Source organism: Triticum dicoccoides, chromosome 2A (genome assembly GCF_002162155.2).
Source record: "Triticum dicoccoides isolate Atlit2015 ecotype Zavitan chromosome 2A, WEW_v2.0, whole genome shotgun sequence".
Classification (NCBI taxonomy): Eukaryota; Viridiplantae; Streptophyta; class Magnoliopsida; order Poales; family Poaceae; genus Triticum; species Triticum dicoccoides.
The window spans coordinates 322,143,475-322,144,704 of NC_041382.1; positions in this window are offsets into that span (position 1 = coordinate 322,143,475).

Genomic DNA, 1,230 nt, shown 5'->3' on the forward strand with positions numbered 1-1,230 from the left:
ATGTCCATGTAAATTAGACTGCAGTGCACTTCCGACAATGACCAAGACTAAGTCAGTATAATACACCAAGAAATGATTAGCCATGAAAGTTCCTTCAAAATACAGGCTTCAAACGGAAATAGATGTGCTTCTGTATTTTTATCAAGGAATAAAGGAGAATTAGGGAATCCTGTAGATAAGAAGCTACACTTGCTATCTTCAAAAAAAGAAGCTACGGGTGATGATCCTAAAAAATTGACCGCCTCGCCGGTCGTTGGAGGGAGACCATAATAACCATTCGATCGACAGCCACATGGGCACCAATCTTTGCAACATGGCTAGTGTTGCGCCCATCCCACTGCAACAGGACTCTTGCTGCAAAACATCATGAACCATTTTTTTTCCTCCTGTTGCAAGCCATTGCAACAGCACAAATGTTTCATTGCAAATCAAATGCACAACATGTATGTTTCAGAAACCATAGCCCTTTTTTTTCAGGCCATTGCAACAGGACACATATTTCAGGAACATGGCCCCAGTTGCAGAAGCGCGACAGAGACGATCACCAACGGATCCACGATGTAAGTGCTACACAGAGCGGCGAGAGAGCTAGGGGACAGTGCAGAGACATGGCCGCGACGCGTTGGGAGCAACCTGTTCCTAACCTCGACCAACACATGAGGAAGTCGCCGGCCACGCCATCTCTCGCCCCCGCCTCCTCACCAGTGCCCACTCCTACTCCGGCTAGTGCGCCTCAAGGTGACAACCCCATTCGTCGTCTGAATGCACGGGAACCAGCCTCCCTGGTCCTTGACGGTGTCCCGGCTAGGAGGGCTCTCACCACGCCGTCTCCTGGCCAGGTGGCCCGGGTCGAGGACCCCCATGTCGGTTCACTAGTGGGCCACGTCGAGCGGCCCATGGCATATGAAAAGAAGGCTCCTAAAGACTTGGCGTATACTCCAAGATATTAGAAGTCGTCTACTACACGTTCTCCTTATACGTAATCGACTAGAATGTAACCCTAGACCCTCCAGTACCTATATAAACCGAGGGGTAGGGCTCGTAGACAACACACAAGGATCTCGAGATAGATCATGTATACGTTGTACTCTACCCCAGAATAATAAAACACAAGCATGATGTAGGGTTTTATCTCTGGGGAGAGCCCGAACCTGGGTAAGAACTTGTGCCCCTATTACCAACGTGTCAAGACCCTTAGTTCGAGATCCCCTATCCGAGATCCGTCGGATT